Below are 20072 nucleotides of genomic sequence, written 5' to 3' on the forward strand. Positions count from 1 at the left end.
GCAGCCATGTCCTTGTGCATGTGTGGGCAACAGTAGGGTCCTGAGGTGCTTTTCTCCTTTGTACTTTCCAGTTGAAACCAAGATCATGTCCACGTCCCAGAAAGCTGTGTCTGGGCTTTGTGTGACATGTTAAAGTATTGCAGAACAGCATTTAAAAATCTTCAGTGGGAACTAATCATCTGACAGGAAAAAAGTATATTTGGACTGCTTGGGGAGTGTTGGTCTTTGCTACATGCCATTCACACAATATCAAGAGATAGTGTCTGCCATGGAAATCTGACTATCTTTATTAAGGTCAGAAGCAACAAATATGTACTAACACAGCCAGCAGTACAGAAAAAATAACTAAAAGCTCTTCCTCACCGAAGGTTACCAAGACTGTTCAGAAGGAAACAAGCTGTTTGATTCAGTTGACACACTAGAGGGAAGGGAGGGACCTTGACAGGCTTGAGAGGTGGACCTGCACAAAACCTTATGAAGTTGAACAAGGCCAAGTGCAAGGTCCTGCACCTGGGCTGGGGCAATCTCAAGAACAATTACAGGTTCAGTGGAGAATGCACTGAGAGCAGCTCTGAGGAGAAGGACTTGGACACATTGGTTGTTGAGAAGCTCAACGTGAGCTGGCAATGCGCACTTGCAGTGCAAAAAGCCAGCTGTGTCCTGGGCTGCATCAAAAGAAGCATGGCCAGCAGGTCAAGGGACGTGATTCTGCCCTTCTATTCAACTCTCATGATACCCCCAGCTGGAACACCGTGTCCAGTTTTGGGGTCTTCGGCACAGAAAGGACATGCTGCTGCTGAAGTGGGTCCAGAGGAGGGCCATGAAGCTGATTAAGGTGCTGGAGCACCTCTCCTATGAAGACAACCTGAAAGAGTTGGGGTTGTTCAGCCTGGAGAAAAGAAGGTTCTGGGGAGACCTTATAGCAGCCTTCCGGTACCTGAAGGGGGCCTACAGAAAAGCTGGATAAGGACTTTTTACAAGGGTGTGTAGCAATAGGATGAGAGGAAACAGTTTTAAGCTGAAAGTGCGGAGATTTAGATTGGCTGTTAGGAAGACATTCTTCACTGTGAGGATGGTGAGACACTGGAACAGGTTGCCCAGGGAAGTTGTGGATGCCCCATTCCTGGAGGTGTTCAACACCAGGTTGGACAGAGCTTTGAGCAACCTGGTCTAATGGAAGGTGTCCCTGTCCATGCAGAGGGCTTGGAAGTAGATGATCTTTAAGGTCCCTTCCAACCAAAAACATTCTATGATTATTTAATTGCTTTAGAGCCGCTTAAAAGAAATTAAAGAAAAAATAGGCCTTAAATGTCACTTACAGGATGGAGAAAACACTGGAGTATTGCCAGGTATGGATGCTGGAACTAGTTTTATTTAGCATCTTCATCAGTGACCTGAAGAAGCAAGTATGCAGTGAAATCCCAGTTTCCAGACCATACTAAGCATTACATGTCATCAAGTGTCATACCAATGGAGAGGAGACATAGAAGGATTTTTTCTAATCTAAGCAAAAGCATTAAGCTCCCTTTAAAATGATAAAAAATCCCCTGCAGAATACACTGCATCTGCACTAGCATGTCTTACTGACATGGCTGTGTAGGAGAGGACTTTCCATGCAGGCAAGGCTTTACTCCTTCATGAGAGGGGCCATTATCCATGAGGTCATAACAGCAGATGGTCCCATTCCCAAGGGGGAATCTCAAACTTCATTTTGTTAACAATCACATATTGCTGTATTTCAGAACAAATTTGAGTCTCAGGGAGACCTTGCAACATGGCTGGATGAAATGTTGCATTACATAAATAAAACAGGTTCCAGAGCAGAGCACAGCAACATCTCCAGTTTCCAGACTGGATTCAGTAACTGATGACAGATTATTATGTGTGAGAATATTGAGTGTTGTTCTGTTTATCATTATTCATAAAGCAGTATTTTTTACTTTCCAAATTTAAAGAGTTGTGAGGCTTTTTTGTCCCTGAGCCATTCAAGGAAGCAAAACTCTAACTTCATATTTAGGAAGAATAATAATTAAATCTGCAGTCTTTCACCTGTTACTCCTGTCCAAAGCCTTAATCATTACTAAATCAGTGTGATACTGATTCAGGTAGATGACATCAGTTGCTCTGCCACCATCCACCATATCTGTAGCCTTGTTGTAGAAGGCCACCAGACTGGTCAGGCATAACTTGCCCTTAGTGAAGTCATGTTGGCTGTCACCAATCACCTCTTTATTTTCCATGTTCCTTAGCAGACTTTCCAGGAGGATCTGCTCCATGACCTTGTCAGGCACAGAGGTGAGACTGACTGGCCTGTAGTTCCCCAGGTCTTCCTTTTTCCCCTTTTTAAAAATAGGGGTTATGTTCCCTTTTTTTCAATCAGTGGGAACCTCACTAGACTGCCATGACCTCTCAAATATGATGGACAGAGACTTAGCAATTTCATCCACCAGCTCCCTCAGGACCCATGGGTGAATCCCATCAGGTCTCATAGATTTATGCACTTTCAGGTTCTTTAGATGGTCATGAACCTGCTCTACACCTACGGTTGGGGGTAAAGCAGGTTCATATCTTGGCTCCAGGCTGGTGACATGCTTATCCCATATGCTGTTCAGCAGCACAGCCTTCCTCCTACCCAGTGCCCACTATGTCAGTGTGCAAGGTCAGGTTGGACAGTGGCAGCTGATATTGTACTTACAAAGCAGAAGGGAGACTGCTGCTAGGATTTCAAATACTTGTTTTACAGCATGCCTGTGCAAGGCAGGAGCCAATTTTATGAGATATGGCTGATACAATATGTCTATACTTGACTCTATAGAGAACTAAAAAATAAACAGTACCAAATAAACAAATTCAAATAATTCTATTCCACGGACATGTTTCATTAGTATGATAGTGTGCGTGACATTTATGTCCTCAACTAACCCTAGATGTAGTTAATTTCTCACTTCCCAGCCCAGCTCTTTGTGATTATCAGTTACAAAAACCGGGCTTTGCAATGTACCTAGAAAATTATTAATTTGGGCTTTGTTTATACATGTCTCCACAATTCATTGCAGGTTATTTGGAGAGATATGGTAAGCAAGAGGGTCCTTATTTTTTATATGATTTGATATGATTTGGGTCATAAATTGACATTTATATCTAAATATGTATACAGGGGTATTTATATGAACTGATATTTTTAAACACTTCTTACATTAAACCTGCTAAAAAGACTGCTGTAAACAAGTTCTTGGGCTGCTGCCTTTTTTACTACTAGATGACCTCAGTAATACTGTTAAGTGAAGACTTTCATACCCTTGCCTAAACTACAGAGAACATTTACTAAAGCGAACTACAACATACTTACAAGGAATTTTTTAATAAAAAGCATCTTTTACAGACAATCTGAAATCCACTTCACACAGAGATCCTCTAGCAGCTTGGTACTTAACCATCGGATGGGAGAGGGATATTGTGTGACATTCGAGGTCACAAAGCACATTACAGGCAACATTCAAAAGTGTGTGTGATCAAATCCAAACTAATTGAATGAGCAGGAGAGCAGCAGGCACTCAGCACTACTCTGTATTTACTGGTATAGCCTGGCCATGAAAGAGTCTGTTGTTTCTGTGTGTGTATGTGTGCAGATATAAATGCTGATGCCTGGCCCTTCACAGCAGACCAGAGTCAAATAACAAGTGAAAATGAGGACATTAAAAACAACCTGCTCTGCAGTCACTTTGGTTCTTTCTCTCATTCATTTGGATTTTTAAAATATTTTATTTTGAGTCAATAAGATCAGGTAGGCCAAACAAGAAAGCAACTAATCAAAGCAATCATTCACAGTCCAACACAAACCTGTAACCAAGCAGCAGGGAACACACCTCAATAAAAACTTGCAAAGATAAATAAGTGAAAAAAGGGAAATGGTATATGTTGCTTAGTGGGGACATGAGTAGTATGGGGTCCAGTGTGCATAGCACAGGCTATAAAGCACTTAATCACCTGTTCAAAGCCAGGGGCTGAAACTTTTTTACCATATCCTGGTTACTCAGAAGCTGTTTTGTAGTGTGGTTGGTGTAAACTTAAAGCCAACACCACATCTGATGATGTCTCTAAGGCACTGTCATGAAAGAGAAAATTACAAACTCCCTGGAAGTTCAAGGAATAGCAGATTTCCATCAGGATTCAAGAGGCCAGGATTTGGTTCACATGATCACGGAGTTTTAACTATCCTCCTACCTGAGTGATTCATCTCTATCACCATCAGTGTTTAAAACTTTAAGTCACCTCACAGAGACCCTGGCTGGCCACAGAAAGCAAAAAAAGTGGCTGAACACAGTGCTTGCTTCCTGACTCCTGACACTTCCTTATAAATTGGAGCTCGGGGGATTCCCTCTCCTACTGCTTTTAAAAGAGCTGTTTCTAGTCTGTCCTCACTTTCCCTTTCCTGGACTTGCTGCCATCTATAATGACTCTGCACTTTTGACCTGAAATCACCTTTTTTTTTTTCTTTTTTCTTTTTTTTTTTTCCTAGCTATTTTCTTATATCATCTGGCTTCTGAGAAGCTACTAAATAATCTTGCAGATTCTCCAGTGCCTTTGGTTCTCAGAATGTATCTCATAGTATGCACAAGCCAGAGGGAATTAGTAACCCCGCTTATGGGTCCATTTCACCATCTGAGTGGCTCCTACACACCAGCTCAGCCAGCTCTCAGCTGGGAATCTCCAACCCAGTACCACTGCAGGCCATATGCTCCCAGAGTTATGCCAGATTCTTTGAAAGCTTTTGAAAGGTCAGACAGTCAGACACCTCATCCATCAGATGAACCAAACACATCCAAAGCTCAGATGAAGAAGTCTTCAGGTTGATTTTTATAAGCAGACAAATCTCCAGTATGCTGTGGGAACATGGAGGGTGCATTAGGAGCCCAGCTTTCCAATTGACTGCTAAACCAAGACTACTGTCACATGCACAGGCAGTTATATAAATTAAAGACAGTCTAGTACAGTATAAGTGAGGGTTCACACAGCTGGAAGCTTATTCTAAGCTAATCAGCATGATTAGCCATCTCACAAATGCTTGAAAAATATAAGGAAAAGCTTGCCATTTTTAGAGCAGGATGGAAATTTTGTCCAAATATAATGAAACTTTCCTAATTGACTCAATTTACCTTAAAACTGGACTACCCCCAAAAGTTTTCAAGGCATTTGAAAGCTTTGGGTAGCTTTAAGGGAATGATATACCATGGAAGTGCAGTAAAGCAAGCAGCAGGAAGGTGACAAGGCTTCTGACACTTTTGGACTGTGTGCCAGAGACTTGGCACAATACTCAGTTGTAAGAAGGAATTCCTTCAGAGAAGATGTCAGTATTTAACCCGAAAATAAATGAAAAAGGTATTGGTATTGTTAATACCCTATCTCTGAGCTCAGAGGCTTTTTCTCTGCCCAAAGGGAAGCAAAGGTATTTCATCAACATGGGTTCATTCTTGTAAACTGTCACATGTTTCTGTCATAAACTTACTGAACATGGCAACAACAGTGCACATGAGCCACCTGTCCTAATTCTATTAGGCTGCTTGTTGTCCAGGCTTACTTTATCCACTGACTCTTCCTAAATAAATATAACTGGATGAGGGATTGCTATATCCCAAATATATTTAGAGGCTGCATGCATATTTTAAGCTTTCTTCTTTCCATAAAAACCTAAATAGTAATCTCTTAATCATTTAACAAAGTATCACTGAATGGGTTTCTTGAGTGGCGAAGTGTGCAAATGCCTCTGTCTTGCCATTACAGAAATGGGGGTCAGGGACATGTATGGCTCAAATTTTCCTGACCAGGTTTCATTTTCTCACCAGGTTTCCCTGTGAATCCAGCAGTCTCACACCAAACACATCACTCGAGCACCTGTAAAAACCTAGAATAACATGTCCAGGGGGGCCAGCGAGGGTCTTGTGGCCACCCTTGCCCTGTGGCAGGGTGGTCAGATATTAGTGCAAGGGCAGCAGCCTTCCTCCCCATGGAGCTGCCACGAGAAACACTGGCCCTCACCCTCCAACTTCCAACTGGGTGAAAGGGAAACCTCCAGGCACAAACTGTCTCCTGCCTGTGTGGGACTTACCACCAACACAGGCCAGACCTGGCAACAAAACCTTAAACAAATACATACTAGCAACAGAAAGCCAATGCTCGAAAGCCCCTAGATCCAGCTTCTCCTGCACAGGGTCATAGTCCCCTCTAGTGGCTGTCTGACACCTGGAGACCTCACCAGCATTTTAAAAATGTGAAGACCAAAGGTTGGGTCCGTGCAGGTATTTGTTATGCAGTGAAATCAATAGGTACACACTCACATATATGTTGAATATAAACAGGTAAAGACAGGCATATACAAGAAACTTTCAGTTATGAATGCATATGTTTAAGGCCTGAAGAACAGGCTTTTTCAGATCAGTCACATGGTAATAGTATACACACGCATTTACTTACACATACATACACATTTTTTAGTGCCTTCACTCTCTGTTGCTCTTTAAATCAGCACCCTACTAGTTAGCTTTCCTTTTTATTTAGGCACTCACTGTTCAGAGACAGACATGAACCAGAAAGAGTCTGGAACAGATAAACATCACATTCCCAGACCTCTTTCACTTTGCGAAGGGAAAAGGAAAAGCACCCCAATTACAGGATGTAGGTTTCTCTGACAGAAAAAAAAACAAACAACAAAACAGCAGAGGAACTCCCAGCATCTCTCAGGAAACCCCAGCATCTTTCTAGTCAAAAGCTAAAAATGACCCAATGAGCCAGAAGCACCTTTAGTACAGCAAAGGGCAACGAGGGTGCCTTGATGTGGCCCACACTGCATATTTTAAGCATGTGGTGGTACATTGTGTGAAAACTGTACCAGGGAAACTCATCAGCCTGGATTGTTATGAGCCCCCCAGACACCACAGGTCCCAGATATGCAGCTGCTGAAGTGCTCAAGGATGACACGTCACTGCAAGCTTTCCTGCACAGCTCTCAGTAAGCGCTCTGCGGGTAAAAAACACATGCACTTAAAGAAATAAGGATACATGGACACTTGCTCTCCCTTTAGCTGAGAAAAGACAAGCAACAGAAAGAAATTTAACAGAGAAATCAAAGTAAAAAATAAAATTTGTACCTGTGTAGTGTCTGTGTCAAAACAAGCAGTTTAGAGGGTGGATGCCACCCATCAATTAGAAAAAATGTGCCAGTGATTTCTGTTCACTTACATGCAAATGGGTTTCTTGCCTTGCTGTCCTGGGAGGCTGCTGCATTTCACATTGTTTAGAGTTATATACTTTTAATAGCACCTAATTAGATCTTTTCTGCAGAATTGTCCTCCACTCTGAGACATGATACATGGCTCACATCTATAGTATTACATACCAAAAACAGCTCACAGCTACTACCCACATTCTGAGTATATCACACAAAACAAGCACAATAGAGATGAACAGAAATAGAAATTGTGGGTAATGTCTCAGTAGATTAGGTAGAAAAAATTCTATCTAGCAATGGAAAAGTTTGGTTTAAAGTAGTACTATTAAGGGTAATATGAAAAGTCAATCTGCACCAGCAATATTGTAATTCAGTCTCCTGTAAATGCACTGGAATTGTCTTTCCTTTGCATTATCTCATCCTGTTGTTAGCAAGAGTCATATTTTATTTAGTATTTGCAGGTTGAATGAGAGACAGACAGGTGGGACACTTTTAATAAGGCTAATGTGGGTTTCTCTTAATACAAAATCTAACTCCTTTAAATTTATCACACAATCACAAAATCACAGAATGTTATAAGTTGGAAGGGACCTCTGGAGGTCGAGTCCAATCCCCCTGCTGCAACAGGAAGACCTGGAGCAGATCACACATAAATGCATCCAGATGGGTCTTGAAAGTCTCCAGAGGAGACTCCACAACCTCCCTGGGCAGTGCGTTCCAGTGCTCCATAACCCTTACAGTAAAGAAGTTTTTCCTCATGTTGAGGTGGAACTTCCTGTGCTCTAGCTTGCATCAATTGCCCCACCTCCTATCACAGGGCACAACTGAAATAGGATTGGCCCTTTCTTCTTGACACCCACCCTTCGGATATTTATATATATTATTAAGATCCCCTCTCAGTCTTCTCTTCCCTATAGAAGAGAGTGAGAGAGTTTTACCAGCTCTGAAAGGAACATTTTGCCAGTTTGTACTCCAAAAAGTGGTAAGTGTAGATGAATGATGGAGGTCAAGAGTGTGGTTCTATGGTTAAGGTGTTTTTAGTGGTCACCCCTTCTCACCTGTTTTTCCTAGGGGTCTCTCTCCCTCTGAGTTGGATTCAGTCATCTTTTCCACACTCCTGCTTTTGAGGCCTGCTCCTATTTTTCCCCCTGAACCAGGCCCTCTGCCCCTGTCCTGGACCACTTGTGCAGTCTCTCATCTATGTCCCATTGCTTGTCCCTACCCACAGGTCTTGATTTGGGGAGTTCAGATTTCTAATCTTTGATTCAAACTCCTCAGCCAGTCACAACACCATTGTCCTGGGTACCCAGGTCCCTTGTCCTCATGTCCCTGCTAATCCAGCCCCAAAGCTCCACCTATCACCAAGTCCTTCTTGGTTCTGCTGTCTGTTCTCCCTCTGTCCAACCTTATCTTGCACTTTCCCGGTTCTTGTCCACAGTTTCTTTGCTTTCTTCACAATTCACCAGCCTCTATACTATCCATTATTTCCTTTCTTACTTTACAGACCCAGTTTCATTTTCAAACATGTCCCAGGCAATGCAGTGAATTAATCCAGTCATCATAGGAAACTTTTTCTAAATTTTTGAAGTCCCAAGGAAAGCCACAGGAAGAACGTAAAGAAAAAGCTTCAAGAGATCCAGTAGAAGCATTGTTCAATCCCTTTAGTATTTTCTTTAAAAGAGAACTTTACATGTCTTGGAGGAGCAAGCCAAAGAAACCCCTAGGAACAGGAATCACTTCTTTCTGCTGTCCTGGAGTAGAGTTGTGGAAGAATGAGTCATTTTGCAGATCAAAAGGTCTGGGAATTGTTCTTGTTTACAAGAGATGTGGATTCAAGATCTAAGCTGAAAACACACTGATTACACAGGAGATCAAAGTAAGAACATCAAATACATCTGACCCAGATGTAATGTGGCCACAAGGGCCTTTATGGTTTTGTCATGTTATGCCAAGCCATATTTCCATTTAAAAACAAACAGCACCTTATCTGAATAGGATGGGACATCACAGGCAAATGCAAGTTTCACCATTTCGCTTTGTCAAAATAATGTATGTAGCTTTCAGGTTTTCATTTCTTTATCCAGGTGCTTGAATGCATAACATCTGTTTCTTTCATCCCTAATTCCCAAATGATCCACTGCCAAGCCATTAAAGATGGAAGTTTTACAGATGCCATGTGCTCCTAGCTCAAGCATATGTCATTTCACTATTGTTTTCTGCACTGCTTTGTCCCCCACAGGGAAACCTGAACAGAACTGTGAAGAGACACAAAACAAACATGCTCTGCATATCTGCACTGGCTACCACCACTGTTGAGTGACCTTCATGTCTGAAGGGAAACCAGCTCTGGGAAATCACATCCAAAATTCATTGCACCATCTAGTTAGTTCAACAAGCTCCTGCATCTCTGCTTCAGGCGAGCGCTACAGTAATGATGCAGGCTGGATAACTGTGGTTTTCAAGCACATGTTAAAGCCACATTTTGTAATATTGATGCTTATTTAACAGTGCATGCTGCAGATTAAGTGTTGACAACATAAACATCAATCAAAGAATGTCATAATTGCATATGAAAGGAAGATCAAGAAGTGCAAATGTGCAATATACTCAATGTTGTTTGTATTGCTAACAGTGCTCTTTTAATGATCAGTTAGCAGCTACTGTACAGCAAACCATTATATGCATAATGTATATAGCATACAGCCTCCTTAGAGGTAAGCTCTCCAGCATCTGATGGCCTCACCCCATAAACTGATGCAACTTTACTGAAGTTTTGTCCAGCTAAGGATCTAACCAATTACAATTACAAGGTTTTTCTTGACTTTCGTCTAGTCATTTCATTCCATTAAGTTAATTAAAATAACAAAAGATAAAGGGTCTAGGTAATGAGGTCTTGATATTTGGAGACATAGTGGCTGCAAATATTAGTGCAACAATTAGTTACAGTAGAGACACCTATTGTACATAAGGCAAAGGCTGTATATGATGTGAAACAACAGAGCCTGGCATTTCTGAAAACAAGCATTTGATTTGCTTTGACAATGACAACTATCTATCCAATCCCTGAAAATGTTCTTTATACAGTTTTAAAGGATGTGAGGAGAGCAAAGTTTCAAAACACTGATTTTGAGAGTATTGGTCAGCAACAGAGGAGACCACACAGAATGAATTATTTTCTGCTGGCCAGCAGTACAAATTACTCAGTGAGTATATAGATTAAGTCAATGTGAACTGACAGAGCAGACACTCCAGGGTAAAGCACCATTTAACATCAGTATTAAATTTGTACCTAAGCAGGAGACAAGAAATGGAAGTCTTTGTAATGGTAGCTTTCATTATCTTCTCAGCTGGAGAGAGAATAAAATGTATTTTGTGCTGTTCAATGAGTACCTGTGACTGTTTTCATCATTAGATTCCAAACTAAACACAATTCAATTAATATAAAGCCTGGAAAGAACCTCAAAACTTAGAATTCTTAAATTAAAATTCTACAGAGTAGATAATCTGAGGCCAGGTTTCTAGTAGGAGAGGTTTATCCTCTGGCAGGCTGAAGCTACACAAAAGATAGTAAATATAAATGCTTGGATTTAAAGTTAAAAAGAAGAGGATATACCATTTCCCTGCTAAATAAGTTCTGTGCAGCTGTGTTTGCCTTGATTCATCTTCAAGACTTGCTGCATTCATTGCTCTGCACTTTATATGTTGTGATACTCTTTTTTTACGGAGGAAGTGGGAAGAGGTGGTTTCAGTTACTTTTGGGGGTTATGCTTCATGAATTGCTACGTTCGGCAAGAATATAATTGTTTTCTGGATGCTTTTCTTTCATTTTCTTTTTTTTAAATGAACACTCAGCAAGTACTGGGTGACACGAACACAGCATTCTTCTAGTATAATTACTCTGAAGTCTAAGAGAACTACTAACCTGCTTTTCTGCTGTATTTCCCAAAGTTCTAGTCTCACAGAGCTGGTACCTCATACCATAGTTTTGCCTAGTTGTACACCCCGGAAAGGACTACCTCCTAAGAAAAAAGTAATGTCCTGTTCTGATTAGGTATAAGCAAAGTGTCTCTAGCAGTTCACAGGTGGCTTTTATTACTTAAACTACTCCTAACCCTACACTGTAAAACAGCTCCATAATACAGAGGTTCATTTCTGACTGAAGATGCTTATGCAGGCAGTGGGTAGGAGCCATTTACGGGACTTCACTGACACATGCAGCATCAGGGGCTGAGGGAGGAAAGGTTCAGATCACGTTGAGTTACAGAGTGGACAGCCTTTCCACAGTGGGGAGCACATGGGAAATAGCAATGTATTTTTCTGTTTCCATCACCTTCAGCCTGATGAGAGGCCAAAGTGACACCTACAGGAGTTTGTAACAGCATACCCATTATTTCAAACTTAGTAGACTGAGGCTGAGACCTGCTCCTAAGAGCTATGTTTCTAATTAGAGAACAAATTTCTCCTGGTGCTACACTGTATTAAATCAATTTTGGTGGCTTCTATGCCAAGGGAATCCCTGCATGCCCTGATGGGTAAATCAACACTCAGCATGGAGCTAAGTGTAACCCAGACAATGGGAACTACCTAGATCATCTGAATCTGAAGGCTTTGGTTTTGAATGAGATTCCTGAACACGCAGATAAAGAGTTCTCAAACTCACCTGCTGCCCACAGACCTAGGCCCCCATGCTCCTGCTCTGAAGGGGTCCCACTGCCAGTGTGCAGGTGGGTTAGTGATGGGTAAAAGTGCTAATCAAGAGTCAATGCATCTACATTAAGGAGTCCCTGAGAACAGCAAGCCCAGCATCTCTTGCCTCAGTGTTAAACAGGAAGGCTAGCTCCACATGGGCAGCTTACTGCACAATGTACCCTAGATATTGTAAACTATGTATGACATCAACACCTGAAAAGTTTTTTTTGGAGAGGCTTGATAGAGGAGCAGAGAATTCCTAAGTAGCCCTAAAAGCTACCACTGCTGGATACCACAGATCTCATATAAACAAAGATGGACATGTTGAAAATTCATACTTTCTTTTGGAAGACTTGGAAGATACTAAGCAGGAGTTATCATAAATACCAAACAATCTAATCGTAACATACAGATCTGCTCCTGACTGGTACCTAAGGCATCTGATGACTTACCATAAACTATTTTTCATAATTGTACTTTTTGCCAGTTCAGAGAAACTATGAAATTGGTACAGAAAGCAGACTTTCACAGACAATTATTACCAATGATAATTGAAAAGCAAATTATTTCATTAATAACATGAAAAATTAGTTTGATAAATATAATCTAATGAATTGGTAGACACACTTAATCAACATAACAAAATAATCTTATATTGAAAATATATTCCTTGCATGAGAAGCCTTACCCTAGAGAAATGGTATGCTATTTATTAGAAACATGTCATAGCACTGAAACTACTATATAACTGATGGGAATTGGGATTAATTATCATTGCTCTGTCCCACACCACTTCTGCAGGCATAAATTTGTACCAGTGTGATAAAACAGAGCTTATAAAATCTGTTTGTCTGTTGACTGAGAGATGTTCAGTCTGCCAGAAAAACAAAAGTTCCAATAAAAAAGGACACATTTTTCTGTTCTTTTCCATGGTGAAACTGCAATGCAGATTTGCCTTGAAAATATATGCTGATTCCAAAGACTTGTTGCTTTTGCATCTAAGCCTCATTTGTACCCTTTCTGATAACCTGCATGCAAAGTCATGCAGTACTACACAGCCAAACCTAGTTTCAATCTTTGCACACCCATTACAGTGACATTTCTGCTAATTCGAGACAAATTAAGCCTTTCTGCATGACAAAAGACCACACATTTCTAAAACAGGCGGGACTGATTTTGTTTGCTGAGTGCTACTTTGTTTTCTCAGCTTCATGAAGGATATAATAGTCTGACTTTGCATTTAGCCACTGACACATCCAAAACAAGAATCATCATCAAGACAGTAGCATTTTATACACTAATGGGTAATAGTCTTTGTGTTAAAAAATATTACCTATGTTTTACTTGGACAAGAGTTTCATAAATATTTTTATTTGCTATTTTACTCAGCAGACTACCAGGCTTTGGTTAAGGTATATAAACATGCTGCCAGCCCTGCTCAGTGCTGTTTAACCCTTCTAGAGTAAGTCTGCAATCATAATAAACAACTCGTAATATTTCTGCAAAGTACCTACTGTGGACTGGCACTGTACCAAGAGATCTTCAGCCACCCCAACCTGGCACTTTGAGAAGAGAATGTTTTTCAGGGGCCCAGAGATGCAGGCAAAACCATTTGCTGTTCAACAACTGATATTTATTCCTTTGTTTAATCCCTATTCTTGCATTTCATTGAAGTTTGAGATTTCTCGTTGTGAGAGGACTAGAATAAATAAGTTTTCTCTTTTGCTCTACTCTCCAATACACTTAATTATAAAGCCTATTTATCTTCTTTCTTTTTTGAGCCCTTGTTCCTTTCTGAAACCTCATTCACTCCAATACAGAGGAGTTCCCAATGACTAGGGTATTTTCCTTGCAACAGACCTCTTTAAAACATTGGCAGAAAGGTTTGTCTTTTTTCTCATTTTCAGTGCTCTAAGGTCTCAGTCATGATGCAGTTAAAAGCTGTCAGGAAATCTCCCACTAATCGCAGCCATGGTCACACCTTGATTGCAATGATACCCCAAAATGACAGGGTTGACTGCACAATTTGGGCTAGTTACATGCTGACTAGTCCCATCCCTTCTGCGGTGCTGAATCCCTGGGGATCATCCAGGACTTCACTGGTGAGGAAAAGCAGCTGATATGTCTCTTTAGAAGCTAACAAAAGGGAGGAAAGCCAAGACTGAGAGCAGAAAAAATGTAAGCAGTGAGGAAAGGCCTTTGGACAGCTGTGATCTGAGGAAGGACAGAAGCTGCAGATAAATGCCAAGGAAGGAGCAGGGAGGAGTGTGGCAGGTGGGGAATAGAGGGGCAGAGAAAGCAAGAAGTTCACCAGAAAAAATTAGTCTCTGTATCACTTAATCAGTATCACCAGTCATCTCTAAAATCCAGTTGGTGTTGGAAAGCAATCTTCAACTTCTCATCTGCCTGCACAACTTTACTAATTAGCTAAACATTTGTACATAACTTTGAAGCTGGAGAAGAACATCCAAGTAAAATAAATTAAGCTGCATTTGCAGCTGGAAAAGAATAAATATTCATTTTGCCTGGTTTCAGTGATTTCCACTGCAGTAGCGATTCTGAAAAACAGTTTCTATTTCAAACTGAGTATCCAGGAGCTTTTATCCAGGAAAATACATTGTGACATCTGCTAGCAGAAACAAGTATTCTACAAAGTCCTTCATCATCATCATCATCTCACCAGGAGATACATCACTTGCTAAGAAAGACTGAGTGAGAGGTTAAAGAAATTTCATGAAATTTAGTATTTTTTGACACATCTTCAAAAGAAAAGTTGGTTTTGCTAAGAAAGAACATTCTGTCGTGCTGTTAATGCCATCCTCTAACTTTGTTTTTATCAGAACTGGTACTTTTTAGGGGAAAAAACAAAACAAAACAATTCAGGAGTTACCATTTGGAAAAGAGAAGGATTGCAGACAGTATGCATTAATTGTGTTGCATTTTGTAATTTTCTCTGTACATCCATTTTATTATTGCTGTGAGAATGCAGCAAAGTGCAAATTCCCTGAGCAAGAGGCTGTATAAATTCCAGTTATGACCATATGACCAAGCCTTGTATAATCAAAAGCAACTTTTTCCCCTGCTTGTATTTTGCTTGAGTTCTTGCCAAAGAACTCAAGCCAACTCTTGCCAAAATCTACATTAATTCGCAGTTTTGTTTGAACTGGAATGAGATATGCTCCACAGTCCAAATCGTGTAGTTATTTCACCATTCTGGACACTTCTCTTTGGGGTATCTGAGCGTCTCTCTTACTTCTTTGGTGATAGGAATTTCACACTAACACTAGAAAGCACAAAATTGCTTTGAACTTTGTGTTTACTAGAGGTGTTTGGTTTGCAACAGATGCCACTGTGTTCATCCAAAGCCCAGGCTGCAATGGGCCCATAAGGTTCTCCAAGTTAGGAAATCATGAGGATGCTCTGAATAACAGTGACTACAGGTGGCCACTAAGCACACTTTGTTTCCTCATTAAGGTCAAAGCTTTCCATTCCTGAGTCTGGCCTCCAAATTCAATCAGAGGCACTAGAGCAATTTCACCCTTGATATTCAGAAAGATGCCTTCCTACCTCATGCTGGCATAACACTCTCCAAGCCATCCTATCAAGTACAGGCCTGTCTGAAGAATAAAGCTCAATAAAGCAAATGATTCCAAAAATCATACAGGTAATTTGCAGCAAGGCTAGACCTAGAACTCAGAAATCTCATCCCTGCCTGCACTCCATCATACTGTCCTTTCATATGGATTTGTTTATGGACATGCTATCTGAACCTCCTCTGCTTTCAAAAACACACCTCAGAGGTGTCCCTGGAAAAAATCAAAGCAATCTTTGTTGTTATCCTGCAGGATGCAACTGACTGATGCCATGGTGTGCTACCATTACACACATCATAATTCATCTGTTGTCTCTACTTGATGACAGGTGCAAGTCAAAAAGCTTTGGAGATGTGTTTCACAACTCTTCCTGTGGAAGAACCAAATCAAAATGTCAGTGTGTCATAGAAATTGCTTCTGTGGAATGGGCGTGCTTGTTCCATTTCACTGGCATCATCTTCACCATATATTCAGGAATATTCTAGTTTTCAGAAGATTCTGTTTTGCTCTCTACATGTCGTCACATCTGTTTTTTCCTGTAGTCCCACTGGTTTAAAAATACAGCTGTTGAGGTGAAGCTCACCTACAGTTTGGATGCTCTGGTAAAAATCACCTGTCTATTGCTTATTTATAGAGGACAACAGCTTTAGAAGAAACAATATTTGCAATGACAAAGCTCAGCAGTGACTGTTTCCCACAACTGCTCAATTTTACAAACCCACTTCAACCTGCTACTAGGAATTATAGAGTTTTTAAGGCTTTCCTGGGATATTAAATACAACTGTAAAGCTTAGTTTGCAGAATGACTTTTTTTTTTTTTTCTTTCTTTCTTTCTTTACATTTGTAAACACAAGGATTCAGAACAAAAAGTATAACATGTCCATTCTTTCACTGGAAAATTGAGGAGCCCAGGATCCCGTGATACAATCCCTCTCTACCACTGAGAGTAGTGCAACTTTGTCCCAGCACGAGTATTTCCTGGAACCATTTTTAAGTTTAAAAATAAGCAAATTTCCCTTGGAAGTTTATACAACTGCTATTCAAAGAACATTAACTCACATAGTTGCTTCTTTCCAGTACTGTGCTTCTAACTCATGTAAACACTGTGTTCTTACTTCACTTTGTGGGAAGTCCAAATATTATTACAATAAAGAATGCAAGCCAATAGGGAGCGTATGCTACCACTGGTGATGATTTCCCTGGTAAATATCATACTATTTTCAGAGCAATAGCAGATAACTCTTCAGAAATACTACATATTCTTGTTTATAGAATACTATGAAAACTGGCAGGTTTTTAAACTGCTGTTAACAGACATATAATTTCACAGGATTTGGAACACATGCTCTGATATAGCTAAATTCAACAACCACTGATGTTTCCTGTGGAAGTGTGAGATGCAGACCAGGGGTCAGCATCTTTTAAAGTACCATGTGACAGACTGTTTTTTTTTTTTTTTTTTTTCCCTAATTAGAAGCTAAGTGTCCTAGAAGGAGCTCAGTGGGAGCTAGGAAATAAGAGTCTCTGAAAGGGATGATGCAGCCAATTGTTTCTCCTCTTTGTGAGGCAGTTATGGCTGAGCCCTGAACTCTTCTGAGTCAGGAGAACTACCAAATGTCTTGTCAGGACTCAGCAGCCTCTGCTCTTTATAGCTGAGTGACATTCAGGACCTACCTCTCCCCCAGCTTTAGCACTTATGCCATATGTTGTAGACCCTTGCAGACATTTCAGCCAGCATGCAGGCATCACTCTCTTCAATAGTGCAATGTACTGCTTGAACCCTCCAGGCCAGTGTTGAAACCTCTCACATATGCATTAATTTTGAATTGCACCAGTCACACTGAAGACAGCTAGATTATTCATAACCTTAAAATGAAGCACATACGTTATTGTTTGAACAGCATCAAGCATACAAGCATGCTGATCTACTTGATTCAGCAAAATGGTTAAACCTCTGCTTAAATCACAGTAACTTTATGGGAAGAGGACTATATATATGTTTGGCTTTGAGTACTTTGTACTTGAGCTTTACACAATCCTGAATAAGGATTTACATGTGTATATCTGAAGTGACATTTATAATTATTATACCTGGCTTTTCAGTTATAATGTTTGAATGGTCTTCATGATAATGACAAATAAGAGTTAAAAAGATCTAAAAATATATATATATATATTTAAACTGATGACAGTTGGATAAGTAGAAGAGCTTTAAGAAGCAGAAGACTGACCTCACCTTTGCTAAGGAAACAAGAATGTTGGCTGTCTGGTCTATACATATTCTAGTATATAATTCCCTCCTTGCTAATCTCTTACTTTTTCTAACTAACACACAATTTTAAAAATGTATAAAAAAGGAAGTACACTAGACAGTGATCTTCACAAAATCATACCTTTTTAGTACCTCAGCATGTTCCCACAAGGTTTGGGGAAGAAAAAGAACTTAATTTGCTGTAGTGTCAAAACACTGCTATACTGGGCCTAAAGAGTCATCAACTTTCACTAAAACTCATCTGGTTTAGGTGGTGCCAGGTTGCAAATTGATCATAAAAGTGGTTCCATTAGTCTCAGTGCTCTGATGATCCTGGGAGCTCCAGATGTGCCAGCAAGAATCCTGCAAGGTTCAAGGTGTTTCTAGCTGTCTTACTGCTCTGCTTCTAATCTGTAGAAAACATACAGATGCAGGCAACAGGAACAACTGGTGATACAGATGACTGGCAGAGGGGAAGACTGAAAACCAGCGAAGGAGTGACAGTTGTGCTTTAAATAAACTATATTTGTACAGATGAGTAATGAAATAAAAATATATATGGCTTTTAGAGAAAGATTATGAGCCTTTAAAAATAAAGGTGCTACATAATGAGGTTTACATCATCCTGTCAAGTATAGTGAACTATGCATTTGTGCCTTGTACTTTGTCACATCACACAAGAGATACGTAAGCTATGCAAAAAAGACTATTTTTCTTCTTGAGGGACTACTTTTCAGGGAAAAGAACTCTGTTCCTCTGTTATTTGCTGAATAGGTTAGAAATCTAAACCTGGTTTTGTAATTTTACTTGTAGTAAGTTTATGTATAAACCTGTATCCCCAAGCCTACAAACTTCTAGGCTTTACACAACCTCCGACCCTGCTTCATTAGATGGTTGGATGAGAGTTATCCCAAAGTCCCTCCCAACCTGAATTTTCCTGTTTTTAAGATCATGTTATTTAATATGACTAAGATGATCTCAGTTGTTTGTGATTGTGGAAGTAATGCAGTGTAAAAGATTTATGCGAAGAATTGTATGACCTATTAATCAGTTTTACTCAAGTGCAGTAGGGCACCTATAATTACAGAGATCACAGTTTTGGTCCCTCCCTTCAGTAATGCAACTGTGTTTCTGGCCGTGGCCTCCTGAAGCAACCACTGTAACAAATCTTAGAAGCTTAAGAGTACCCTCTGCTGGCTTAAGGCGAAAGCTGTGGAAATCTGCAGCACCATCTACTGAAACTACTGCAGAGATACGCTCCTTTCCCAGCATAGCACAGCTGTGCATCTCTGCATGGAACAAACAGCTGTGCCGTAACATTTATAATCTACAAAGGGAATGCCTGAAGCAACATCGCACCACGCCTGGCACAGAGCTCTCTTTCCCAAACAACAGGAATTCCAGAGCTGTCATCCCATTAGGATGTCTGCTTGTCAAATAGTTCGTCTAACACCATCTGTGTGAAGAGCTGTAACAAAACTTATTCTGGGGACACTGCTTGCTTCGAACATGAACAGAGCGCAATGAATTGATAACAGAATTATGTCCTAAAAGACAAACAGCTTGAATCTTAATGACTCATCTTTCTCCCTTGTGAGCTCGAGAAGAGTTTATCCACCTTCTACAGCTCACATTGCCATCAAGTTTCTTGTTGCAAAGCTGATATCAGGTAGGAAGAATTTTTTTTAATCATTGCATATATTATAACATATAATAAACAAATATATAAAGTTATGAAGTACTTAAATTGAAAAGTGTTTATTAATCTATACTATGGCACATAGGTCTATATATACCCACCTATTACAGTATTTCTTTATAAACATAAGGATTTAGATGAGATTTTAAAATGCAGCTGAGACACAATTCTTCATCTCCTAACCTGATTACTAAGGAGAAGCTGCTGCTTCAGTCCAGGCACTTGGACAAAATTATTAAAGAGCTCCAAGGGATTGCCACTAATGGTGGATACCATGCCACCAATTCTGGTGGCCACTTTATACACCTGACTTCTCACATTCCTTCTTCTCCACTACCAGTGATGTGTGATCTTTCTATTCGCCAACGCTAAGCAGCCACAGCTAACCTTGACCTTACTTGATTAGTAAGTGAAAACAGTAACTTTCTTGAAGTATGTTACAAAGTCACTGAGGGGATGCACTCATACAGCAAAAAATCTGAACTTCAAGACCAAATTAAAGTTCATCTTAGCACTGAAATGGCTATTGGGAGTTACAGTTAGCCATTTCCCTTATATAACTGCAGTTCATATGAAAATGTCACCTGTTGTGCTTTTCTGAACAGCAGTTTCAGGC

The sequence above is a fragment of the Apus apus genome, chromosome 1 (genome assembly GCF_020740795.1).
Source record: "Apus apus isolate bApuApu2 chromosome 1, bApuApu2.pri.cur, whole genome shotgun sequence".
In the NCBI taxonomy this organism is placed as follows: Eukaryota; Metazoa; Chordata; class Aves; order Apodiformes; family Apodidae; genus Apus; species Apus apus.